The 27,538-nt window shown below is 41.8% G+C and overlaps 1 long non-coding RNA gene across 4 annotated transcripts in view; it reads left to right on the top strand.

The window, feature by feature from the left end:
* The window catches only part of LOC123790434 (uncharacterized), a 347,714-nt gene extending 320,528 nt beyond the window's left edge, over positions 1-27,186 (top strand). For all 4 annotated transcript variants that reach the window (XR_006779089.2, XR_006779088.2, XR_015724598.1 and 1 more), the window contains 2 exons: positions 17,733-17,855; positions 27,006-27,186. This is a non-coding gene — a long non-coding RNA (uncharacterized LOC123790434). The remainder of the gene's footprint in view (positions 1-17,732; positions 17,856-27,005) is intronic.
* Positions 27,187-27,538: the final 352 nt, after the last annotated feature.

Here is a 27,538-nt window from a genome sequence, read left to right on the forward strand (position 1 = left end):
TGATGGCTAATGATTTTGAACATTTTTTCATGTGTCTGTTAGCCATTTGTATGTCTTCATTGGAAAAGTGTCTGTTCATATCTTCTGCCCATTTTTTGATTTGTTTGTTTGTTTCTTGTGTATTGAGTTTGAGAAGTTCTTTGTAGATCTTGGATACCAGTCCTTTATCTGTAGTGTCATTTGCAAATATATACTCCCATTCCGTGGGCTGCCTCTTAGCTTTTCTGACTGTTTCCTTGGCTGTGCAGAAGCTTTTAATCTTGATGAAGTCCCATAAATTCATTTTATCTTTTGTTTCTCTTGCCTTTGGGAATGTATCATGAAAAAGGTTGCTTTAGCCGATATCATAGAGGTTGCTGCCTATGTTCTCCTCTAGAATTTTGATGGATTCCTGTCTCACATCGAGGACTTTCATCCATTTCGAGTTTATTTTTGTGTATGGTGTGAGATAGTGGTCAAGTTTCATTCTTTTGCATGTAGCTGTCCCAATTTTCCCAGCACCATTTATTGAAGAGACTGTCTTTTTCCCACCGGATGTTTTTTCCTGCTTTATCAAATATTAGTTGCCCAAAGAGCCTAGGGTCCATTTCTGGGCTCTCTATTCTGTTCCATTGGTCTATGTGTCTGTTTTTGTGCCAGTACCATGCTGTCTTTGTGATCACAGCTTTGTAGTACAGCTCGAAATCCGGCATTGTGATGCCCCCAGCTTTGTTTTTCCTTTTCAACAGTTCCTTGGAGATTCGGGGCCTTTTCTGTTTCCATATAAATTTAAGGACTATTTGTTCCAGTTCTTTGAAAAATGTCCTCAGTATTTTGATCGGGATAGCATTGAAAGTGTAGATTGCTCTGGGTAGCATGGACATTTTAACTATGTTAATTCTTCCGATCCATGAGCATGGAATATCTTTCCATCTTTTTATGTCTTCCTCAATGTCTTTCAAGAGTGATTTATAGTTTCTAGAATATAGGTCCTTTACGTCTCTGGTTAAGTTAATTCCAAGGTAACGTATGGTTTTTGGTGCTATTGTAAATGGGATGGATTCCCTAATTTCTCTTTCTTCGGTCTGGTTATTCGTGTATAGAAATGCAACTGATTTCTGAGCATTGATTTTGTATCCTGCCATGTTACTGAATTGCTCTATAACTTCTAATAGTTTGGGAGTGGCTTCTTTTGGGTTTTCCATATAGAGTATCATGTCATCTGCGAAGAGAGACATTTTGACTTCTTCTTTGCCGATTTGAATACCTTTGATCCCTTTTTGTCGTCTGATTGCTGTTGCAAGGACTTCTAGTACTATGTTGAATAATAGTGGCGAGAGTGGGCATCCTTGTCGAGTTCCTGATCTTAAGGGAAAGGCTTCCAGCTTTTCCCCATTGAGAATAATATTTGCAGTAGGCTTTTCATAGATGGCTTTTATGAGATTGAGAAATGTACCTTCTATTCCTACACTCTGAAGGGTTTTAATCAGGAAAGGATGCTGTATTTTGTCAAATGCTTTTTCGGCATCGATTGAGAGGATCATATGGTTCCTGAGTCTTTTCTTGTTGATATGATGTATCACGCTGATTGATTTGTGAATATTGAACCACGCTTGCATTCCAGGTATGAATCCCACTTGATCGTGGTGGATAATCCTTTTAATGAACTGTTGGATTCTATTAGCAAGTATCTTGTTGAGGATTTTGGCGTCCATATTCATTAGGGAAATCGGTCTGTAATTCTCCTTTTTGAGGGGGTCTTTGCCTGGTTTGGGGATCAAGGTAATATTGGCCTCATAGAATGAGTTTGGTAGCTTTCCTTCTGTTTCTATTTTTTGAAATAGCTTTAGGAGAATAGGTATTATTTCTTCCTTGAATGTTTGGTAGAATTCCCCAGGAAAACCGTCCGGGCCTGGAGTTTTGTTATTTGGAAGGTTGTTTATCACTGACTCAATTTCTTCATAATTAATTGGCCTGTTTAAGAAATCAATTTCTTCCTGTTTCAATCTTGGTAGTTTATAGGTTTCCAGGAAGGATTCCATCTCTTCCAGATTGCTTAGTTTATTGGCATATAGCTGTTGATAAAAATTTCTAATAATCCTTCCAATTTCCATGGTGTTCGTCGTGACCTCTCCTTTTTCATTCATAATTTTAATAATCTGGGTCCTTTCTCTTTTCTTTTGGATAAGTGTTGCCAGTGGTCTGTCAATTTTATTGATTCTCTCCAAGAACCAGCTTCTAGTCCTGTTGCTCTGCTCTACTGTACTTCTGGTTTCTGCTTGATTGATTTCAGCTCTAATTTTGGTCAACTGCTTCCTCGTGCGTGGATTAGGCCTGTCCCTCTGTTGCTGTTCCAGCTTCTTGAGGTGAGAATATAAAAACTGCATTTTAGATTTTTCTATTCTTTTGAGTGAGGCTTGGATGGCTATGTATTTCCCCCTTAGGACTGGCTTTGTAGTATCCCATAGGTTTTGGACTGTTGTATTTTCATTTTCATTGGTCTCCATAAATTTTTTAATTTGATTTTTGATTTCCTGGTTTATCGAGTCATTCCTGAGCAGGATGGTTCTTAGTCTCCAAGTGTTTGAGTTTCTTCCAAATTTTTCCTTGTGGTTGAGTTCCAATTTCAGAGCGTTGTGGTCTGAGAATATGCAGGGGATAATTTCAATCTTTTGGTATCGGTTGAGACCTGTTTTGTGTCCCAGAACATGGTCTATTCTTGAGAATGTTCCATGGGCATTAGAATAGAATGAGTATTCTTTGGTTCTGGGGTGTAGTGTTCTATATATATCTATGAGGTCCAACTTGTCGAGTATGGCATTCAAAGCCTTTGATTCTTTGCTTAGTTTTTGCCAGGGTGTTCTGTCTATTTCTGAGAGTGGAGTGTTGAGGTCCCCTACTATTAATGTATTTTTATTTATATGTCTCTTTATTCTGGTTAAGAGGTGGCTTGTGTATCTTGCTGCTCCCCTGTTGGGGGTATATATATTTATAATTGTCATATCCACTTGTTGAATACTTCCTTTAAGAATAATATAGTGCCCTTCTGTGTCTCTAACTATAGTCTGTATTTTAAAATCCAATTTATCTGATATGAGAATTGCTACCCCAGCTTTCTTTTGAGGTCCATTTGCGTGAAAGATGGTACTCCATCCCCTTACTCTCAGTCTGAATGCATCTTTGGGTTCGAAATGAGTCTCTTGTAGACAGCAAATGGATGGGTCATTTCTTTTTATCCAATCTGCAACCCTGTGGCATTTTATGGGAGCATTTAAGCCATTAAGATTAAGACTGAGTACTGAGAGATATGATTTTAATGATGCCATGTTGCCAGTAAAGTCTTTGTTTGTATTGGCTGTGACTTTCTGTTCTGTATCACTCTTGGGACCTTTTTACTTTTATAGAACCCCCCATAATATCTCCTGTAGGGCTGGTTTAGTGGTTACGAAATTGGTTAGTGACTGGCGATTCTGAAATGTCTTTATTTCTCCATCAATTCTGAATGACAGCCTTGCTGGATAAAGGATCCTTGGCTGCATGTTTTTCTCTGAAAGTGCTTTAAATATGCTCTCTCAACCCTTTCTCTCATTCCAGGTCTGTGTAGACAGGTTTGATGTAATTCTGATGCCTTTGCCTTGGTACGCTTTCAAAGAAATTTCTTTGCCCTGGCCGCTTTCAATACTGTATCCTTGGATCTAATATTTGTGAAATGCACTCTGACGTGACGTGGCGTAGGTTTGTCGTGGTTGAGCTTGGGAGGGGTCCTCTCTGCCTCTTGGACACGAATGTTTGTTTCCCTCGCTAGATTAGGGAAGTTTTCAGCTACAATTTGTTCAAATATCTCTTCTAGACCTCTGTTTTTCTCCACCCCCTCGGGGATGCCGATGATTCTAACATTGGATCGTTTCATTAAGTCAGTAATCTCCCATAACCTACATTCGTGGGCTTGGATTTTTTTAAGAGCAGCTTCTATTTTGTTTTTTTCCTCTATTAACCCATCCTCCAATTCACTAACCCGTTCCTCTGCTTCTGTGACCCTGGCTGTCAGAGCCTCTAGTTTTGCCTGCATTTGGCTCATAGAATTTTTAATTTCTGTCAGATTCGCTCTCATTTCTGTCCTTAGGGATTCTATATTCTCAGTAACCTTTTCGTTAATACTTTTTTCAATTCTACTCATCATTTTGACCATTGTTACTCTGAATTCCATTTCTGATACTTTGGTTACATCCATATCCATTATGTGCCTCTGCCACAGACTCACTGTCTTTTTTTTGCTGGGGGGTGCTTCTCCTTCTTGTCATTCTGATGAGGAGAGGTTGCGGGGTTGTCCAGAGCCCAAATTATTGACTGGGTCCCAGGCCGTGCCCCTTGTTTTATAGGGATCTTGGGTCTGTGGGCTTCTTCTTTAAAGATTTTATTTATTTATTTATGTGGCAGCCAACCACCGAGAGAGGGAACAGAAGCAGGGGAGTGGGAGAGGAAGAAGCAGGCTCCCAGCGGAGGAGCCCGATGAAGGACTCCTTTCCGGAACGCCGGATCACGCCCTAAGCCGAAGACAGGCGCTCAATGACTGTGCCACCCAGGCGCCCCGGTTGTGGGCTTCTTGATTTTTCAGCCTGCCTTCTGTGTTCTGGGGGAGGGGCCTGCCGCGCCGATACTCAGGCAGCCCTGTTTGGGTAGAGTCTCCGTGTCCCCTGCGAGGGGGGATGGGGATGGGCACACTGTGAGCCGGTCTTTCCAGGCTTTTGTTCTCTGGTGGCTTTCCCTGGTGGTTTGCTGTGCCTCTTCTGAGAGTCAGAGCAGCAGCGGCTGAATCCCAGCCCCTGTCTCAGAACAGAGGGATTGTGGCCCGTTCTCCACTGATGTTCTGGCCACTTTAACTCTATTACTGTTGGTGCTGCTCAACCCTGCAGCGTCCGGGATGTGCGCCCCACACCCGGCGTCCCAGCCCTCAATTCCAGGGCCGGTGCGTCTCTGTCCTTTGTGTTTCTAATGCCGCCAGCCGCCCCCACGCGCTCCCGGATCTCCCGGTCTCAGTCTATTTCTGGTGAGCACGCCGGCATTCCGGAGTTCCGTGAGAAGCCTGGTGGCGCGCGCACCCGGTTCAGGGTCTCAGTCTGCTGTTTCGAGGGTGCCGACCGCGAGTCCGCCCGCTCCCCCGTGCAGGTGGCCCGCCAGCCGCCCTGCGCGCGCTCCGGAATATCCCGGTCTCAGTCTGGATCCAGTGAGCACACCGGGAGTTCCGCGAGATGCCTGGTGGCGCGGACCCGGCTCACGGTCTCAGTCTGCTGTTTTGCGGGTGCCGTCCGCGAGTCCCGCCCGCTCCCCCATGCAAGTGGCTACCGCTTCCCGGCGCCCGAACGCGGCGGCTCCCTCCCCCTTCCGTTTATCTTCCGATATCTGTGCGCGGTTTCACGGCTCCCCGCTTCCTACGTCAATACTCAGCGCTGGAGATGTTCATTTGTAGAGATCCAGATGCATCTTCCTTCGTCTCAGGCTGATTCCGTGGTTATTTAGGCTGGTCTGGTACCTATCCAGCTCGACTCAGGGGACCCGCTGAAAAAGGCGTCCCCTACTCCTCCGCCATCTTAACTCCTCTTCCAAATGCTATTTCTAAGTCATAGACTTAAGGGACAGCACGTTGGGGAATAATAATGACGATGAGTCCTAGAAGGTAAGGTACAGGGATTGCCTAAATTGTTAAAGTAGCACTATCCAGGTGACCTGAAGTTTAACTACAACTTTAGTGCATGACACCTTCTTCTGTCACTTGATCTTAAAGTTGCTTATTTGAAAATAAATTGTATTATTCAAGTACTCAAAAGAAGTATCTTCATTTCTCAGGCATTAGCCTTGTGTTGAGAACTTTGATGGTAATCCACAAATGAAGTATTGGCAGCCTGTCCTTTCTAAAGTTGGGTTTAATTTTGCTAACCTTGTAGACTATTACCATCTTGGTTAGAATGTAAGGAAAATACATTTTACTGTATTTTAGTTACTCTACAGATGCGTAAAAGTTAGAAATACTAGTCAAAAAAAGGGTAAAAAGAAAGGTGTTAGAAATGAAAGAGGACTTAAAACATCATCGAGGCCCCTTTATTTATTATCTGCTGTGTTCCTTTGTGACTTACTGCTCGAATGCTGGGTTTTAAACCTACCGGTCTTTGGAACTGCTTCCTTGAAAGTAGTTTATTATGTACTTAATTGGCCTTAGCCTCAGAGTCGTACCTGTGTATTTATTACAGGTGGCTGACCATGCCCCAGAAGTCTCATCAAGAGTCTAAGAATCTTGGACTTACTGTGAATTTACTTTGAATTCTTAAAATAAAGGAGTTTTCTTCTTCCCCACCCCCCTGCCCCCAAATAGTCCACCTTTCTCAGTGGAGGAGGAAAGAAAGCATAAGCTGGGCAAGGATGCTAGTTTACCCTGTGAACATAGTTATGACATGTGGCTAGTGACTCCTCTCTACCAAGATTGGTGAGTGAGGAATTTGAATGGGGCAAGAGATGATATTGTTTTTTGGTTTTTTTTTTAAAGATTTTGTTTGTTTATTTATTTGAGAGAGAGAGAGTGAGAGAATGGCAGTGGGAGAGGAAGAAGCAGAGTCCCCCTGAGCAGGGAGCCCGATGTGGGGCTCGATCCCAGGACCCTGAGATCATGAGCTGAGCTGAAGGCAGACGCTTAACTGACTGAACAGCCCATGCGCCCCAGATGATGCTGTTTAATAAGTAGCTAATGAAGCAGTGATTATCTTGGATGGAAACATGGAGTGATCCTGCCCCCCCCCAACACGTTTACCACCACCACCACCACCCCCCCCCCCCCGCTGCCGGCTCCCAAATCCATTTGGGATCTGTCTCCCTCTCTCTTTGTCCTTGCTGTACCCTTGGTCTAGGCTGTAGTCACTTGTCCCAGGACTAATTCAGTAGCTTTATAACCAGTCTCTCCATTTTGTTCTTAATTCCTTCCAATTCATTTGCTATGAAGCAGCCAGGATAGGTTTTGTTTTTGTTTTTGTTTTTCTTTAAAAAAAAAAAAAAGCCCAGAATAAAAAAAACCTTAAAATGCTCACAGTCATTTTCTGTTGTATCTGAGATAAACATAAAGTAGGATATCTTTAACATAGGTTTTTAGGTTCTGTGCAGTCTGGTCCCTTTCTCCTCTTCTGTCTTTATCTTGAGCTCTTCTCCCTTTGATTAATGGCCTTCTTTCAAATATACTAATCTGAATTTAGTTCCCCTGAAGGGGCAAAGCTCATTTCCAAGGAAGAACCTTTACAGTTGTTGCCGCCTCTGGTTGAAACACTCTTTCCTCGACTTTTTTCCTACTTACCCTCCACTCTCGGACTAACTGCTCCTTCCCCATTAAGGGAATCTTGGAAGGACCAATTTAAACTAGATATGCCCTGTTATTCTTGTTTGCAGTGTGCTGTCAAAGGTTAATTCCGAGTGCTAAAGCCTTACACATTTCAAAGAAAGACCTGTCTTTAGGACTATCTCCTAGAAGATAGATATTGAGCCTCTTAAAATCATCTGCCTAACAGGAGATTTTATGTACCCCCGAGACCTTAGTCATACCTGGTGCCATTTTGATTAAGTCTTAGCCCAACGATATGATTTATGGTGAAGACTGCTTTTGCTACGGGGGATAGACTCTGAGTAGTTGAGGTCAGTTATGCAGGAGCTACATGCCTGTATGACTAGCGCCCAGGTCAAACCCTGGACATCAGCGCTCAGGTGAGGTTCCCTGGTTGGCGACACTTCGAATGTGTTGTCCCACATCACTGATGGGAGAATTGAGGGCATCCCATATAACTGCACTGGGAGGGGACTTCTGGAGGCTTGTACCTGGTGTCTCCTAGATTTTCCCCCTTCTGCCTTTCCCTTTGCTGATTTCAATCTCTGTTCTTCTTTGTAACACAATATCACTGTGATTATAACTGCTTTTCTGAGTCCTGTGAGTCCTAGTGAATTGTCAGGACTGAGAATGATAGTAGGAACCCATAATATCTTGTTTGTTTCCTTTGAAAGAAGTATCTCCATTTGTCATTCTATATAATTGTTTTATTTTTTTTTTAAAGTTTGATTTCTACGCATTCTAGTGTAGACATTAGGCAGTGCATAATTTTCTTTCTTTCCTTATACCCAGTCCCTGGCACAGTACCATAGGTACTCATTCAAAATTTAGGGGAGGCGGTTAAAAAGTAAAATATACAGTATTTAGTGAAAATAAAATTTTAAATAGCTCCAAAGAACTTTATTTATTTATTTTTAAAGACTTTATTTTTAAGTAATCTCTGTACCCACCGTGGGGCTTGAACTTACAACCCTGAGATCAAGAGTCGCATACCCTACTGACTGAGCCAGCCAGGCGCCCCAAGAACTTTAAGTAAGATTTGGTAACCTTGTCTTCTTATTTGATTTCACCTTAAAATATTACAATTTAGTTTTAATACCTGAATAATTAGTATATAATTGGAAATAGAAAGTCACCAAGATTTCAGTCGGCTTTACAGATTTGTGGTAATTCTCCTAGCCATTTTCCACTCAGTTCTCTGAGTTAATATTTTTTGTCACATTTATATAAAATCCCTACAACAACCTGTAAGTTTGAAATAGAGGATTTTGGTATGACTAATGGGAAATAAGGGAGAGACAAAACAATGCACACAGAATTATTTGGGTCGGCTTAAGAAAACAAAGTGACAGTGTTGCATATTATATACCCAGAATTGCCGTGCATAACCGAAACTTTATATCTTTTGACCAATATATCCTCCTCATACCCCCCTCCAACCCTTGGAAACCACTATTGTACTTTCTGCTTCTATGAGTTTGAGTATTTTAGATTCCATATATGAGTGAGATCGTGCAGTATTTATCTTTCGGTGTCTGGCTTACTTCACTCAGCATAATGTCCTCCTGGTTCATCCGTGTTGTTGTGTGACTAGGGTTTCCTTTTTCAGGCTGAATATTCTTTCATTATGTATCTCTAGTCCTGTCTATCTATACATCTCTCATCTTTCTTTCTAAACCATGTTTTCATATCCATTTATCCTTCCGTGAAATTTGGTTCTTTCCTTATCTTGACTGTGAGCTTCAGTGAACATGGGAACATTAACTATCTCTTTGAAACCCGGATTTCAATACTTTTAGATAAATACCCGGAAGTGGGACTGTAGCTTGTTCCTAAGTCTGGGGGGGCAGGGTTCACCCTGTTTTCCATCACGCTATGCCAGTTAAATCCCCACCAACAGTGCACCAGGGTTGCCTTTTCTCCACATTCTCACCCTCACTTACAGCTATTGTCCTTTTGATAAAAGCCGTTCTGACAGATATGAGATGATATCTTGCCATGGCTTTGCTTTGAATTTCCCTGGTGATTAGTCATGGTAAACATCTTTTTGTATACTTGCTGGACATTTGCATGTCTTCTTGGAGATATGTCTATTTAGGTCCCTTATTTTTAAAAAAGTGCTTTGTTCTTGTTTTTGCTATCAAGTCGTAGGAGTTCCCCATGTATTTTGGAAGTGCATCCCTTATCGGGCACGTGGTTTGCAAATATTTTCTCCCATTCTTTAGGCTGTCTTTTCACTGTGATGACTGTTTCCTTTGCTGTGCAGAAGCTTTTTAGTTTGATGGAATTCCACTTTCCTATTTTTGCTTTTGTGGCCTGTGCTTTTGGTGTCATATGAAAAAAATCATTGCCTAGACCAACGTCAGGAAGCTTTCCCCCTTGTTTTCTACTTGTATATATAGCTGCAGCTGTTAGGTCTAAGTGTTTTATCCATTTGGAGTGGATTTTTTTGTGTATAAGTGTTGGGTTTCATTCTTCTGGATGTGGGTATTCAGTTTTCCCAGCACTATTAACTGCAGAGACTGTCCTTTCTCCATTGTGTCTTATTGGTACATTTGTCATAGATCAGTTGAGTATAGACATGTGGGTTATTTATGGGTTATGTATTCTGTTCCATTGGTCTGCATGTCTGTTTTTATGCCCTTGCCATACTCTTTTGATTACTATAGCTTTGTAATGTATTTTGAAATCAGGCATTATAGTGTTTCCAGCTTTATTCTTGTTACTGAAGATTTCTTTGGCTATTTGGTGTCTTTTGTGGTTGCATGTGATTTTATGTTTTTTTTCCTATTTTTTTAAAAAAACAGCATTGGGATTTTGATAGAGATTGCACTGAAGTTGACTACGTTCTGGGGATCTACTATACAACATTGTGACTGTAGTGAATAATGTTGTATACTTGAAATTTGCTAAGAGGGTAAATATTAAGTGTTCTCACCTTGACAAACAAACAAGATGGCAACTATGTGAAGTGATGGATGTGTTAATTAGCTTGATTGTGGTGATTATTTTGTGATGTATAAGTATGTTAAATCATCGAGTTGTACACCTTCAATAAATACAATTGCCAATTATATCTCCATAAAGCTGGGGAAAAATACAATGAGAGAGTAGGTAACGAGCTGTCACTGGAAGGAGAATTTTGAAGCTGTGAAGAGCATAGTTAATTAAAGGACTTTGTAACTTGCTCTTGACCCACATATTAAACTGCAGAGAGTTAGTAAACCAGGACTAGACATCTCTAAGGAATCAAGAGAAAGGGACAAAAGCTTGTCTTATAAATAGAAAGAACAGGGGTAATGAAAAATTAATTTAGGACTTTAAAAGGCATCTGTTGTAGTGACTGATCAGAAGACCCACTATTTCCTTCATGTCCTTGCATTTATCTCTGTGCTCTGAGAATGAAGCTGTTCTTCCCTCGTCCTGCATCACACCTGTCATGGACAGAAGCCGATGTGGCAGGAAGTGGAGGAGAGGAATTAGGGGCCCATCAGAAACCGGTCATGATAGAAGTCTGGTACCCGAGTACTCATTTGCAAAGATTCTGTGCAGGACTGCTGGGGAGACGGCCTGTAACGTTAATGCTACTATCGTTTTCCTAAATCAGTCACCCTTCTTTGCATGAGCTTCAGTGTTCATTCTCTGTCTGTAAAATACAGGGGATGGAAGCAGTCCTGTTTGGTTTTTCTTTTTCTTTTTCTTTTTTTTTTTTTTTCCTGCCTGGTGTACGTTCCTCTTCTCATAAAGCACCCTGTGACATTTGCTGGCCCAATCTGATACACACCTGGGAATTTAAATCTGGAGTAGAAATAACAGCCAGGAACTGGTTTTGCCAGTTGCTAAGTCCCATCTGTACTCTCGGAATGCCCTCATTCTTCATCTTTTCTGAGGCAAAATAATTCCTTTGAACCCATGAGATACCAAGTGCAGACAGAGCCGGAGCCTCAAGGTTGCGGTGTCCGTCTGTCCCTGCGAGGAAGATCCACCTGATGAAGTGAGGCGTGGCTTGGGAAATGCTCGAGGCCGATGGAGATGCGTTCAGGCAGATTATTTTCATGGCCTTGTAGTGTCCCTTATGGCAATAGCGCTCTTATTCTAATTAATACATGATCTATCGGGGAAGCAAATGCTTCTTAGTAGAGTTTTCACTGCAAGGTTGAATCCGGTTACTGTTTATCCACAGTAGAGTGGATTCAGTGAAATAAACTTCTGGGTTTTGGCTACTAAACTACTCCTTTCTTCCCTTCATTCATTGCCCTTCAATAAACATTTTCCGAGCTTATACTATACAGAACACACTGTGCTATGGGCTAATAGGGCTTCTTTCTAGGACGTTTTTATGTGACTGAAGTGATCCACTTTGCTAGAGAAAGATTTAAGAGACTTTGGGAATAAATGTCATTTCAGAGAGATGGAGATCCATGAATTTTTTAAAGATTTTTAAGAAATTGTGGGTCTATAAAACAATGCCCTTGTCAACAGCTCCTAAATATAGTCTAAGGGCTCCTAAGTATAGTCTGGGTGGTTCAGCTGGTTAAGCGTTGGTCTCTTGGTTTTGTCTCTGGTCATCATCTCAGGGTTGTGATCCAAGGTTCTCCCCCAGGGGGCTCCGCACTCAGCGGGGAGTCTGCTTGTCCCTCTGCTTCCCCTCTGCCCGTCCCCTGGCTTGCCCATAGGTGTGCATTCTCTCTTTCTCAAATAAATAAATAAAATCATATATATATATGTGTGTGTGTGTGTGTGTATATATATATATATATATATAAAATCAGTATTTCACCTCAGAGGATTTCAAAAGATTTTCCTACTAACGGACTTGAATTCTCCTAAAATCCATTTACACCTTCTTCCCCATCTTTGCACCCATGGAATAGCCCATTCCTTACGATAATCCTTCTCTTGGTTGATGGAGTTCATGAAAAATCCTTTCTGTAGTTAAGGCAGCTACAAAGTCACTTTTTAGCCTTTTCCTTCTTCAGGCTAAGTAATCCAATTATGCCAACCTTTATACCATAATTAAACGAAAGAGTACTGCAGAAGACTTGAATCACGTCCCTGAACTATCCCCCGATCCAGCCAGGTGCCCTGCAAGGAGAACTGTGGTTAGTGGCCTAGTAAAGCTAAGGACGTTTCATGTTCTGTGCTGTAAGCCTCCGTCTGGCACAGACTTGGGGGAAACAGACGAAAAACCCATTCCAGCCATTGCCTTTCAGTGGGGCTTGACCCATGAGGGAACGACCTGAAACAGGTATGATTCATGCCCCATTGATAAAAAAAATCCCGAAAGCAGGCTACTCAGTGTGTTTACAGTAATGTCCTAGAAAATTGGCTTCTGGCTCTAGCACGTTTGAATCTGAGGCCCACCTCGTGCACGCACAGAACAACCTCAGCATTAGCAAGTTAAGCGATCTCATCTGTACCTCACTATCCTGTGTCTTCTGTCCTCTGCCTGCGTTAGGGGTGGGGGTGGTGGCCCTGTGGCTGTATGACCTTAACCACCTTGCTACGAGTCATCGTATGTGCCTGCCTTTGGTATCTCTTTAGCTAACACTGGTCTACAATTTTTTAACATACTCAGTTATTACCTTTAAAATAGCTGGTAGATTTTAACAGATTCTTTACATACCTTAGATAAAATATATATTCCAAATAACTTCACCTCTGTATGCTCTCTTTCACATGTCTTTTTCTTTTTTTCCTTTTTTTTTTTTTTTTTTTTTTTACTTCTGACTGTTATCTAAACCTTAAAATAAGGAAGAAGGAAATTACTCTGGTGGACCCACACTTTCCTCCCTCCTAACCTGAATGTGGACCTGACCTGAAATTTGAATCAGGAGCTATGTGACTTCTCAGTTTCAGCTCCTTCCGGTGCTACTGTCTTAATCATGGGATGTCCTGAGGGCCAAGACTGGAATGAAGCAAGAGAGATGCCCGGGGTGTAACATTTAAGGAGGCACTTTCAGAGTTCTCCGCCTTCTAGCCGGCCCTCCTGACTTTTTCCCAGTGTGGTGTGCAGTAGGCACACAGACGTACTAGGATGTGGTCGGAGGGGGCGATCACATGTTAGCTGCAGTCCTGGAGCAGTCGGACCCACGTTACCCGTGGAATAAGAATTCTGTGGATCCAGGAGAGGGGCCCTGGGTATCAGCTGTCTATGGGTAAATCAAGATCTCTACTCTGGTCCCTCAGATCTTTTTTCTCCTCTTTTGACTCGTGCTGATGTTAGGGACTGAACTGCATTCCCTTAAAATTGGTATGTTCAAGTACTAATCCCCAGGACATCCAAATGTGACTGTGTTTGGATGTAGGGATTTTAAAGAGTTAATTAAGACTAAAGGAGGTCATATGGGGGTGCCCTCATTCACAGAGGTAGAGCCCCCAGGGAAGTGTATGCACAAAGTTAAAGGCCATGTGCAAGCCAAGGAGAGAGGCCTCACGAGACACCAAACCCGTCAACACCTTGATTTCCGACTTCTGGCTTCCAGAACTGTGAGCAAAAAAATTTCCATTGTGTAAGCCACGCAGTCTGTGGTATGTTGTTGTGGTAGCCCTAGCAAGCAAATGCTGCTGATCGTATGGCCAATGCGATGCAGAAAAGTCCTAGTACTTGAAAAATTTCCCCTCTTAGCCCTGAATATGACCTTCTCGGACGCTCCTGTGGACACATCATTTTTACCATTTTATTCTCTACTCTTTAACTTCAAAGAAGCTATTCTTGGATTAAGAAATCCCTTTATGAGTTATAATTAGAATTTGAGGCCAAGCCTAGAAAGACCTCTAGAGGTTTCTCTTTGCTCTAGGAATAGGATTGTAAATTTTAATGGATCGTCTCAATGCTCTCTAAGTTCGGGGCCATGCCCAGGCCCTGCTGTTATTACCTTCAGTAGAAAAGAAATCGACTAGATGTCATTCTTGAGTGATGGACCATGCCTCTCTTCCAAACAAAAAGCTGGCTAATTTCCATACTGTCCATTTCATGATCGAGATCATTCATTTGTCTCCCCAGTTCTTTTCACTTAATTTAAGGTTAAATCACATCTATTCTCTTTGCTCTTAAACACACACCAGTGTGTAGAAACTCCAACAACAATAAATTAAAGTACATAACCAAAAGGACCACAGAACACTTCCCCCAGCCCCCAGGGGACAAGTATCTGTCACGAGTTTGGTGGTGTCAAGAACCAGGATTGATACCACCGCCAGTCAGCTCAAGTATCCATATCTACAAAGGGAAGGTATTGTATTAGATCACCTCTAATTCTGTTATGTAAAGATTCTGTAACAAGAGATAGAGAAAAATAGTTGGAAAAACTAGATTATATGTTCAAATATTAGCAGGTTGGACACATTTCCTGAAGTTCCACTCTTTCCTAGCCGAGTCAAGAAATTCAAAGTTAACCTCTCTCTGATCTAGCAACTATATCCCAGCCATAGCTCTAGGCAAGCTATATTCATTCAGCATTTGAAATTTACAACCCAAGCCAAGATTTTCCAACCCAATGCCTATAGACTGGGACGGGAGCAACATGGTGGCAGTGGTGAGCTGAAGAACAGTGCATATCAACTGTCTAATCCTGGGACCCAGGATTCTGCCCTATATGATATTACTGACCTGCAAGGTGAGGGGATCCATGGTTGCTAGATTTTCAGATTTTCTGGGAGAGGCCAGGCATCCAAATTTTAATATCACATTTCATAATCCTAAAGTGTTGGCAACCATAAGTTTTTTGAAACTCTAAGGTGAATAAACATGTCTGCCATCATTTTTTAATAACCCTATAGTTCTCAATATAGGAGCTATGTAGACATTCCCTGACACTGGGTTCATGTTGTCCCCCTTGTGGGAAATCTGTGTTCCCCCAAAGTGCAGTAGATTCTCAGGGCTCCTTATGTATTTGTCTTATTGTTTTTGACTTGACCTAAAATTTGATTTGAACAAAAGATTGTTTCCAAAAATAGATGTGAAGTGTTTTAAAACAGTCCTGGGCACATCACAAACACTATTGAAGTGTTAACTACTGTTGCTAGAGAAAGATTTGTAAGACATACGCTGTAGGAACCATGAATTAATGTCCTAATTTTTCTACCATGTTGTTCTGGGGAAAGACCATCCTTCAATTTCATGAAATTCAAAAGCATTTTAAAACATCTTTAAAGTTTTTATGATATTCAGAAATAGCTATGCTTTATGTAAGGCTTTATTGTGCAAAAAACCAAAGAGAGTCTTAGCTAGTTTGCAACCTCGCTTTTGCTATTTTTGCTTTTAGATTAAAAAAAAAAGTGTGCACTTTCATTTTTTATCTAGGTTGCTCACAGCTGGGCTGACTTGGGGGATTTTACCTTTGGATCTGAGAGTATAAATACTTTCATCAATATTCTATTTCCCAAAGGTATGCTAATTCTCATGAATAATCACAATGATCAGGGCAAATTTTTAGAGATTATAACTGAATCATTCCTCCAGAATTGCTGTAAAGAAAGTCTGTAGTAGAAGCTACTTAACTTGAAGATTCTCTCACATTCTATCCAGCACCTGACCTACCTTTCCGGGAATGCACACTGGCAGTGAGGAGTGTTATACTTTCTTCCTTTGTTCCCATCATAATCTGTGCCCAGAATGCCTCTCATCTCCTGCTCATTGTCAAAATCATTCCCATTTTTAAATCATGGTTTCAAATTCTGCCTCCTCTAGCTAACATTTCTTCAATATTATAATCACCCTGTGCCATCCCTGATGTTTCCTTCCTTTGAGATTTCATAGCTGCCTATTCTTGTATCTTTGAAGTCACTCACCAGGTTCTTATTATGCACGTCCACACACCTTTTATAGCTCCCTACTAGATTTTCTGCTTTGTGGGGGTATATAGATTTTTGACATTTTACGATGCATTATTGCACATCTAATTAAATCCATTAGAGGTATTAATTCTTGGTTCCTTTCGTCCTCCTACACGTGAAGCCCTTCTATGTCCAGTGGTTTCAACAGGACCTCCTAAATTTTCCTTTGGTCAGTTTGAGCTGAATACTCAAGTGGTATTGGGGTGAGCCATTTTCTCTGAATTTGTTCTTATAGATACTACCATGTCTTGCCTCTAAACAGTCTATATTCTCATTGATATATCGAGTTATTGGTTATCTTAGAATGTTTTATTGATTCCTTTGGCGATTAGAGTAATTTAGAATACAAAGCCTGTCATTATTTAACCTTGTCATAGTTTCCCACAGAAATCTGTGTAACCCTTGATATTCACTTTGCTTTTAGTCTTTTGGGTGAACCTTTATGGAGTAACATGGTCACAAAGTGGCTTTCAAATGCTCTCCCTGGTGTCCGCTGAGGACTCAAAGTTGACACTGGAGGGCAAGCATCTCCAAAGCTAGCTTGAATGTCAAGGGAGCTGGTCTTCTCTTTCCCACAGCTACGGTGCTCAGACATTTCTGTTTGTCTGGAATAGAACCCAGTTATGCCTCTTGTCCCTGTGTAACTATTAACAGTGACCCCTTGGACGCTCAAAAGTGTGTCAACTTAGATAATAAATTGCATGGTCTCTCTAGTCATAGTAACCCTCTGTTTATTATGAAATGCCAATAGTACAGTATTGAAGACCTGTGAATTGAGGGGAGATCAGGAATTAACTTGGAATAAAGAAGGATTTGCTCCTAGAGCCGGGACCCCTTCTTTTGGCGTTCAGTCCATTTGGTAAGGTCCTGTAGGTAGAATGAGTTCTTATCTCCACAAGGTGTCCCTGATGTCTCCGCAGGGCTATGGCAACGTGTGTGTGTGTGTGTGTGTGTGTGTGTGTGTGTGTGTGTGTGTGTGATGGGTGGGTGGGTGGTGGATATGGATGGAGAGGTGCATGCTATTACTGGGAATACAAATGCTCTTTCATAATGGGTTGGCACAATTAATGAGTGTGGTAGCCAAGGAACCCAACAGCTTTAGTAGTCAGCCTTGGTGATGGTGGGAAATGCCTGAAACTGATCACTGTGGCAGAAGAGGCACCTTCAGAAAGTTTTTGCCTCCTGGCAGATCCCTGAATTCACTTAGGGGACCCGGGTGCTTCCTTTTAGGTGAATCTTCTGTTTGGCTTTGCACAGATTACTTTATAAACATCAGAATTCACATGCCCCCACCCTTTTTTCCTTCTGAGCTCTATATTGTAATATTTTATTTATTTATTTATTTATTTATTTATTTATTTATTTATTTATTTATGATGGTGATGTATTTTATTTTATTTTTTTAGATATAAGATTTATTATCACATCTATGTGTCCTTCCACAAATTATAAAATGGAAAACAAAAGGTTGACAGTCTAGAAGGGTGACAACTGGTAAACTCTGTAATAAGGTTAAATTTACCCAGTAATGGCCTGGGTTGTGCTTCCCTCTGGGCAGATGTTGATGAATGCCAGACCCCAGGAATCTGCATGAATGGACAGTGCATCAACAATGAAGGGTCCTTCCGCTGTGACTGTTCCCCAGGCCTGGCTGTGGGTGTGGACAAACGTGTGTGTGTTGGTAAGTGAACCATTCTGTAATGGCCCCAATGTCCAAATGGTCTTTTTTTTTATAATGATTTTTTATTATGTTATGTTAGTCACCGTACAGTACATCCTTAGTTTTTGATGTAATGTTCCGTGATTCATTATTTGCGTATAACACCCGTGCTCCGTGCAATACGTGCCCTCCTTAATACCCATCACCAGCCTATCCCAATCCCCCACCCCCTCCCCTCTGAAGCCCTCAGTTTGTTTCTCATAGTCCCTGTCTCTCGTGGTTCCTTCCCCCTTCTGTTTACCCCCCCTTCCTTCTTCCCTTCCTTCTTCCCTTCCTTCTCCTACTGATCTTCCTATTTCTTATGTTCCATAAATGAGTGAAACCATATAATTGTCTTTCTCTGCTTGACTTATTTCTCTTAGCATTATCTCCTCCAGTCCTGTCCATGTTGCTGCAAATGTTGGGTAGTCGTTCTTTCTGATATTGGAATATTTTAAACTTACTTGTCTTTCCATTGCCCTTGCGAGCTAGAACCTTATGTTTGCAGTTTGGAGATTATGCTCTTTCTCCTGGCCATTCAGAGATGGGCTCTGCAGCTGGAGTTAGATTCAAGCTATGTCTGAAAAGAGACAGAGAATTTATAATAAAAGGAAAACTAGACATCAGAAGCCTTACTTTGGAGTTTGACTTTAAAAGCTCCTACATTGAGAGACCTGTCTTGTATTTTTTAGTTTTTTATTCTTAATTCCCATCTCTTCCTCCACTCACCCCGCAGATTCTAAACCATGTTACCTGAACACAGACTGATCTAATTGATCAGCTTAGGAACATGATAACCTGGATGTGATTTGGGGGCTAAATATTATGTAAAAATTAAAGTCATCAATGATATTTCCTGAATTCTCTGAATAGATTCTGCAGTGTCGTGGTTAAGAGCATGAGCCCCGTGGCTTGGCTATGGTAGGGGGGTGGGGGTGAAGTTCCCATCCCCCCGCTTATTAGCTGTGTGATCCACACCAAGTTCCTTTGGTCTTGAAATCTCAGGTTCCCATCTATAAAATAGACATGATGATGATGATAGTATTTACTTTCTAGGGTTTTTAGAAATTGTATGTAAGATAAGGTATGGATATTAGCATTGTGTGTGGGACATATGAATGACCAGGTATTTGTATTAATCCTGTGTTTCTGATGCTTTGACTTCTGGGGCATTATGGATCCTGGAGAGACTGCTTGTTCCAGGGCCAACCAGTTCCTAAAGATAATGCATGACTCACCTGTGAGGTGAATGACTCACCTTTTGTACATGGCAGCTAACTAATTCAGATCCCAAGCCCTCACCTCTCCTCTGTTGGGTTCTTATGCTCAGGGTCACTATTCCTCTGTCTTCATCATCCCAGGGTCAGGTATCAGACAATTATGGACAACCCCTATGCCCTAGAGCCCATTGAAATTACTCAAACCAGCCAATCCTAAAGCCGATTTCCACGTCTCATCCATTTCTTCCTATGGAAACCACAATAAAGGCTCTTGCTCTCAGTTTCCCCTTATTCCCTCTGCCCCTGGTACTTCCCTGTGTGGCTCTTGTGGGACTGCTGTGACCCTCCTCTTGGGAACCATGAGCAACAAACCATCTTATCAGTAGAAATCATCTCCTTATCTGTTGGCTGTCCCATACCTGAAAAATAATAAAATAGACATTTTAAGATTGTATTATAAAATTATTATTATTATATGTTAATAGGGAGGACCTCACATTGATTCATTATCCTATAGCTAAATGCCTATCCACTAATGTCTTTATGTAGATAATTTCTCAAGGCAGAAGAACCCACCAAATTTTGGATTTTTGCTTAGAAGTTTGGAGGACTTAGAAATCGGAGATTGGAATTCTAGATTTAAATCTGTCACTAAATTTTACTTGAGGAAGTATCACAGATTTAGTATCACAGATTCCTTCTTTTTAAAATAAATAAAATAATAAAATTAGATTGGTAAAAGCATCATTATATAAAAGGATAAAATGTGGGTGGCTCAGGAAGAGTTTTGAAAACATGAGATGGGAAATAGTATGTCCCATAGGGAAATCAGTGACCCGATTTGGCAAAGAATAAAGAGCCATCCCATTTCCATTGATAAAGAAATGTTGGATATCATCTCAATCATTTTAGACAGGAAAAATAATGAGGCCAGGCTGTTACGGAGACTACATCTAGGGAAAAACATGCTAAACTATAAATGAACAATGCCTGTGATGAATTATGCATGATTTTAAATTAGTTAATGAAATAGATTCATATTAAATGATAATGAAGGATTTCTGGTTCTGGTTTTGAATTCCATACTGAAGTAAATCACTGTGCTAGAATTCCTACTGACAGCCATGGCAGGGTAAATCTCGACATGGGGCCCATTCAGTGCATCCCCCCTAATGAGGAAGGAGGGCGTTGGAAGTGTTGACATGCTGGAATTACCAGAGTGAGGCTATGGGTGGGTAGGGGACTGAAATGTGGAGAAAGAGCATAGCATATAGGTCCTTGCTGAGGATGACATTGTCAGCAAAGTCATTTATGGATCAGTCCCCACATGGCCTTCAAGTGGGGCTCTGTTTTCTCCTTGATGGGTCTGACCTCTTCTAGCCAATTACCCATTTGGTACATCTTTTTTGTTGTTTCTTTAGCACCTAGCATTTTGCTTTGGAGGTTTCCTCTTTTCCTTGCTTGGTGGCCAGTTAGCTCAGCTGGTGATAATGAGGCCATCGGTCAGTCCTGGAGGCAGCAGGGAGGGTCATTGGTCATTTGGCAGTGTGTTCTCTGTGGCTGGAGCCAGCTTTCAAGTTTATTTGCAAGTATAGTGGACTTTTTTTTTTTTTAAGTGTCTTCTAAATATCAGGAGCATTTCATGCATTCTCTGATCGAATCCCTATAAATTCCCTTTGAGCTGAGTGTTTTCTATCACATTTTTCTAGTCAAGAGATCTGGGCTCATGGAGGACAAGTGGTTTGGCCAAGGTCTCATACCTAGTAAATGACAAGCTAGAAAATGAGGTCCAAGGGATCTCATTCCAAACCCTGTGCTCTTACCCAGTGATTACTTCTCTACCAGATGTTCTCCTGGTCATGGGGGAGTGTAGGCAGCAATAGAACTGTATGCATTAGAGACACTGAGCACCCCTGGAAAAACTCCCAAGTATCTTGTCTACTCACTGCTTGCTTCATCTTTACGTGTGAAACATGGCACCTTCCCATTTGGTTCCAGGTATTGGCACCTGAATCTGTTTCCTGACCTTTCTAGAGGTTAGAAGCAACCTAATGACCCATCCAACAACTGCCCATTCCTAGTAAATTATAAGCAACCTCTGTGAGGGGAGTGAATACCTCAGACATTCACTCAGGGAGTGAATATGTCAGACACCCCAGACATTTTCTGGCTACTGTTGAAGTATCACTTACCTCTTCAAGGATGTTGTGTACTTTTTTCATGCCCAGATTTGGACGCAGCTCGTGACAGGGGAACCCTGGTTTTCTCTTTGGATCCTCTGGTCCTGCTTCAAGATCAAGTTCAATTTCTCTATGTAATCTCCTGGCTGACATAGTAGCCCACAGCCAGGAATTCCTGTGTGCTGATTTTCACTTGTTTGGTACTTAATATTAAAGGAAAGGTATCGCTGGCTCACCGTTTCTGTTGGTACACGGTGTCCTGTGAACCCTTGAAGGTCGTGTTCTTTTTTGGTTTCCCCAACACCTTCTATAATGCTTGGTCCATAGAAGATGCTCAGTAAATATCGTTACTATACTCGCATCTGACGGGGGAGATCTGGAGACTTTTGCAAGTTCATCCACTGAAGTGTGTCTAAGCACTGTGACAAATTTCAGGTTATGGTAAATCTAAAACTACTCCATAGCAACATTGCGTGAATAACTCAAGCTGCAGAAGCTGTCTATATTTATAGCTCAGGGGACTACAAAACACCTTATTCTAGTCAGGGAAGATGATCTCAACTGAATGGAGGCATAAAGAAGAATCCTGGCTCTGGTGATCACGGGATCTCAGACTGCTTAGCTCCTTCTTTGCCCTACTGTACGTTCCCACATGTGTCCCGCATGGTAAGCTTCTTAGGGATTAAGCTCGGTGCATTTGTTTGCATGTACTTGGCTGTTTGAGCATCTCAAAATCCATGCTGAATGTGTATTTAATCCTCACAGTTCTTTTTTGTTTATATACATACGGGCAGAAGGAAAAGCATGGCTTATCTGAGTTGTACTGATTTGGTTTTTCTTCTTTCCCCCTTTTAATATGAAGAAATCAAGCAAAGGCTTTTTGAAGATTATCCTGGAGGCCAAATCAAAGTCAAGTGGCTCTCATTAACAATTATAATAATCCAAATTATAATAATCAAGTAATTTACCATTAGGTCCGTGAATTCAGGAAAGGGTCTGTCTTCAATTGATACTGTGTGGTTGTTAAATTTCCCCTTGAACTGCGCAAATAGAAGTAGATTATTTTTCGCAGAGTTTCTGAATGTGACTGGGTGGGATAGAAGCTAGCATTTTCTCTCTGGTTTATTATTTATGTCGTCTGTGTGCATTTTCCCTCCATCTTTCATGAACACCTATTAATTGACTCCCCATGTACTCTGGTGAAAGTACGACTAATGCAATTTAAAAAAAAATTAATAGAACAGAAACACTGATGATACCCCAGTTTTTTTGTTACCTTTTCCTACCCGGCAGTTTTAAATCTCCTCCCCATGCTCTGTGACTAGAATCATACATTATGAAACTTTATGACCCCATTTTCAGATGATTTCTTTAAAGTATTCTATTTGAAACTCCTAAAAACATGCCTCTGAACATAATGTTTTCACACAGCATGTATATTATTAATTTTTGAAAATGCAACCTCCAAAACCTATTACATTTGTCACACTGTGATGGAAACATTTACTTCGGGAAATGGTGTTTGGGCCATAAAGGCGAGCGGCCTCCAGAGCTGTGCCATTATCATCCCCGTATCCATGTGTACATCTTCTCCTGCCAGCCACCGGCTTTCGTCAAGTCAGTAAGTACATGACAAGGCGATGACAGCATTAAGTTCCGCAGAGGTTCGTTTCGGGAGTTGGCATTTTGTTCGAGCCCTTCCTGACTGCATGAGTCACCTCAGCCTGCCGTAACAAAATACCACAGACTGGATGGTTGAAACAACAGGAATTTACTCTTCATAGTTCTGGAGGCTGGGGAGTCTAAGATCACAGTGCCAGCTGATTTGGGTCCCCCACGAGGGCTCTCTTCTGGCTTGCAGATGGCTGCCTTCTCATGGTGTCCTCCCTGAGGTGGGAAGAGCCTAAGACAGAGAGAGAGAGAGAGAGATAGCAAGTGCTTTGGTGTCTTTTCTTATTAAGGCATTAAATCCTACCATGAGGGCCTCATCTAAAATCTAATTTTCTTCCACAGCCACATCGGCAAATACCATCCCAATAGGGGTTAGGATGTCAACATATGAATTTTGAGGGAATAGAGTTTATCATCTATTCTATTAAACCATCATAAAGGGCTAAAATTTCAACATGAATGTGAACTAAGCTCTGACCTTTCCCCAAGGCCTGGCCTCCTCTGGTCTTTTCAGGTAAGCAGGTTTTCATCCTCTTCCCATTCTTGCTTTCCCCGTGCTCGGGCTGTGCTCCCTGCTGGACGTCTCCCCCATCCCATCCTGCAGCGTGCGCCCACATTTTACCTGTCATCCGAAGTACATCTCAATTGCCACCCCTTTTGTGAAGAATTTTCTGCTTCTCGTAACCAGAAATCTCTTATCCCCCCTTCGGTTCCCCCTGCATCTTTAAAGTGCATTCTGGAGGCATCTTCAGCCCAGGGAGGGGCAGTCCTGCCTGCCTCAGCAAGGCCCCCCCGGACGTCAGAGCATCAAAAACACAGAAAATCAGAACATGTAGTTAATAGACCCGCCTTTGCTGGAAATCCCTCTTAGATAACCCAATGAGCAAGGATGCCCATGGGGGAGATCAGGAATGAGCATATGAAATTGTGAGCCAAATTAGAATGTCAGATCTTGGTGAGAGGAGGGTGGGGGGGGGTGGAGATTGGAAGGTCCTTGAGAGACATTGTCTGGTCCTCGGGATTGCTCTCTGAGCTCTCTTCTCCCTCTGCCCCTTCTCTCCCCACTTCTCATGGACTGCTTTGCCCTCCACTCTTGATTTTCTCTTCCTCATTGCTTTTTCTTGCTTGTGTCTCTTCTGCTCATGATTTCCACAAAAGTGCTCCCCGTGATCCTTTGTTGACCCCATTCTAGCTGTGTCCTCTCCTGATACAATCTCTCAGCTACTGCTGCCCCTTGATTCTCTCCTTATCCCACAGTTTGCATTCCTAGGAGAGAACTGTGTTTGGCTTCACACAAACCTGGTAGACCAAAGAGAGTGGTACCTAGGTGTACCAGCAGTTTCCTACCAGAAGAGGTGGTGGGTATGGTGGGGCCCAGGATTAACGAGTGTGGTCGGTATCGAGCTTAAGAAAGGGAAAAACATGCACGTTTACCCTCAAGGAGCTCCCACCTGGAAGAACAGAAGTGGTCCATATGAATAATATAATTCTTATGAAAAAGCTCTCTCCAAAACAGCCAAGTGATATATAGATAACATTCCTTTATTTATGATAATAATAATAATAATATCTTTTGTGTACATATTACTTACTATATGCCAGAAAATTGTTCAAAGTGCTTCATGTATATATTTTCATTGACTTCTCAAAACAAACCTTTCAGGAAGGTTTTATTAACGTAATTATTTTACGGATGATAAAACTAAGGCACAGAGAAGTTAAGTAACTTGTCCTAGGACATTCAAACCTAAGAATTCGGACACGGTGGTCCATGCTGATAACCAGTCTACTGTACTTCTCCTGTAAGTGGACAATATGTTCCCTATTCTTCCAGTGTGACACAGCAGAATTTAAGAATAGCTAAAGGCCTGGACATTAAGCGGTTCAGTAGTACATGCAAATCATTTTACTTGATATGTAACTTATCTGAATATCAGCAAGACTATTACAGCTGGCAAGTGATTTAGTCTAAGGAAAGAATACAAGCTTACAAGATGGCAAATGTGATGTGATTCGTATGCGTGGTTGACATTTTTAGACCTAGTCATAGCTTTGAGGGAATGGGCATTTGGGAAAGTGCACACAGTTTTCCTGGTGACTCAGGCTTACCTTCCCCCGAAGTCTGAGAGCAGCTGTATACACAGGATTCACTTACTTTCTCTCTCTTTCTTTTTCTTTTTTTCTCCGCCTTTTTGTTGGGAAGCAACATAGCCTTCCATGGGGAAAATATTACATTAACATGCAATAGAAAATTGACTTGAGATTTCACCGAACCAGTCACAGTTTCACCCCTGCCTCGTTGAAGCAAAAGAACTCTCCAGCATTGAACCCAAACAACCAGATGGTGAACTCGTGTGTTCTATGCATGTTACTGCTCAAGTATGTTTTCCAGCGTCTTGGCTGCCAGGGGATGCCACTGATAGCATAAATATGTCATCGATAATTTGTCAGTTTGCCCTACTAATGACAGAAACTGTAACTCTTAAAACGATTAAAAAATTATCTAAGCAATAGCTGTTAGCCCAGAAATTTTGGAAACTGCCTTTGCAATAGAACAAGCGTGAGGTTAGCAAGTGGGGTATGAATTCTGCTGGATCTCAGCGGGTACCTACCCCTGAGCTATAGGGCAAACGTGCAGTTTCCACTGATGGCTCAAAGAGCCCTGTGAGTTCAGTGCCTTTCTTACGAGGGTCAATACGGAAAACAAAGACAGACCTTCCATCAATAGTTTATAGTATTCCAGAAACATTTATTTTCATTACTGTGTTTTTTTCTTATTATGTGCATGCATGTTCCAAATCTAATAGGCTGAATGAAATCATTCTTTGAAAAGGATTATCTCCATTTTATTGAAACGACATGTAATGTGACCTTTTAGAAGAGAACGGACCCCATCCCATGTTTTGTTTGCTCCATGTATAAAGTGAATGCTGTGGTGGGCCTTCAACAAAGTAAGAGACGCATAGAGCCACCTCAAGAAATACAGGGAGTTGAAAAATTTACAAATGGAAAGCAACCCAAGGAAAGATACATTGTTGCCTGTGCAGCTTCCGAAACTGGGCAAGAGAGAAGGAGTAAAAGGAACAAGATACCCATTTATAGCAGAAAACAGAGAAGGAAAGCCCCCCATCTTGAAAGTCACTCCCTTAATACTGAGTAATTGATCACAGTCTACTTGCTGTAACCCACAATTCTTCGGCAGTATTTTAGTATATTCCAGAGATATCACCGACATCTGCTGTGCATACAATTCTACTTCAGCGCCTTCCCAACTGGCCAAATTTCTCCCTTTTATTTATGAGTTTGATTAAAACGTTAACAAAAACCGCAGCTAAGCCCGAATAATGTGCTGGTCTGGGAATACGGTGTGCAAACTGCAAATAAATGTATTTAGTAAGATATTAGTATCTTGAATCAGAAGTACATGTTAAAATATGACCGCGCTGCCCCCTTGAAAAGGAAGCGGTTTTGTTACTTTATTTACCGATTGGGTTTTATTGCAGGCCGTATTATATTCTGACAGTTCTATGCTGAAAGTGTATTCTGATGCCACTTAGGGCTGAAGAGTGGTGCTAAATTCCCAGATAACAGAGTAACCTGCTTGGAAAACATATGTTTAAGTTAAGTATGGTTTGTCCAGTTTGGTTCAGAGTGACTTTGCCTCAAAAGAAAAAGATGCAATCCCTGGAAAGAGGAATGATGTTTTTCAAAATGGGAAGAGGAGTTAAAAACAAAAACAAAAACAAAAAACAAAAGCAACAAAACACAGCTTTCAGTGTTCTATGTCAATTATATCTCAATAAAACTGGAAAAAGAAGTAGAAAAAAACCAAAAAACAAAAAACAACCAACCGTGGCTTTGACCTTTTAGGGAGAAAGTGCGGCAGACTGGGAGAAATCGAAGACTGGGCCTCTTTGTCTTTGTCCTACAGGAAGCACAGGTTGGGGTGTGGGGCGTGGGGTGTGGGATGTGGGACTGTGTCTTCTCATTTTCCTTAGGACTCCTCCTGGGGCCTGCAAAGGGCTCTAGTACCACCCAGGTATTTCGTTTCTTCCTCTCAGCTTCCAGACCTCCCCGTGGTGAGATGCAGTGTGACCTTGGAACTGGTCCTGGGATGGGATTCTCACTGGACTCTGACATCCCAGCAGGCTGCTGAGGGGACAGAGGTAGGGTCTCCGGAATTTTGTACCACCACCTCCCTCATCCACTCTATCCCCCTGTCCTCTTCCCTGTCATACCCTCATGAGCTTTCTTTCTCTCTTTTAAAGATTTTATTTATTTATTTTTGTGAGAGAGAGAGAGCGCAAAGGAGCAGGGGGAAGGGGCAGAGGGAGATGCAAACTCCCCACCGAGCAGGGAGCCCGATGCAGGACTCAATCCCAGGACCCCGGGATCATGACCTGAGCTGAAGGCAGATGCTTAACCAGCTGAGCCATCGAGGCGTCCCCTCATGAGCTTTCTATCTGGATTCTTGGTCCTGGCCTCTGGGTCTTTCCAATCATGCAAAGAATGAAGCCATTGCCCCTGGCCCCTGAGTCTGATCTCATTCCTTGAACCTGATGGACAAAATGTGACTATGGAATCCTGGCCTGAG

Source organism: Ursus americanus, chromosome 5, assembly GCF_024610735.1.
Source record: "Ursus americanus isolate L20-20 chromosome 5, mUrsAme1.1.p, whole genome shotgun sequence".
In the NCBI taxonomy this organism is placed as follows: domain Eukaryota; kingdom Metazoa; phylum Chordata; class Mammalia; order Carnivora; family Ursidae; genus Ursus; species Ursus americanus.